The sequence below is a fragment of the Myotis brandtii genome, unplaced genomic scaffold (assembly GCF_000412655.1).
Source record: "Myotis brandtii unplaced genomic scaffold, ASM41265v1 scaffold45, whole genome shotgun sequence".
Taxonomy (NCBI): domain Eukaryota; kingdom Metazoa; phylum Chordata; class Mammalia; order Chiroptera; family Vespertilionidae; genus Myotis; species Myotis brandtii.
In genome coordinates, this window is record NW_005367209.1 from 7,145,751 (window position 1) to 7,146,262 (window position 512).

Here is a 512-nt window from a genome sequence, read left to right on the forward strand (position 1 = left end):
TGTCACAAATAGAAATTGTTTTGATATTTGCAACCATACTAAAACAAAGACTTATATTTTTGATATTTTTTTTATATATTTAAATGCCATTTAACAAAGAAAAATCAACCAAAAGAATGAGTTTGTGTGTCACCTCTGACATGCATGTCATAGGATCGCCATCACTGGTCTAGAACTAATAAGCAAGTTTAGCAAGGTCACTAAGTCTTTCAGCTTTGCGGGGACCAAGTGCTTCGATATGTTTTTCCTAATTATTATTGTTAAGAAATACATAACACTTGAGGAAGAGACATCTCTTTCTAATTTGTACAGAGACCGTATGTACTAGCATATGCTTGGGATGAAAGCTATTTGATGTCCATGGAAAGAAAGATAAAGATGGTTTCAGCCAGCGACAGATAAGTCTCAAGATAAGAGGAGAAACCAAGATGGCGGCGTAGGGAGTGGACCTGTGCGTGCTGCTCTCTCACAGCATCATTGAAACTACCAACTATGAGGCAAACAACCACCAC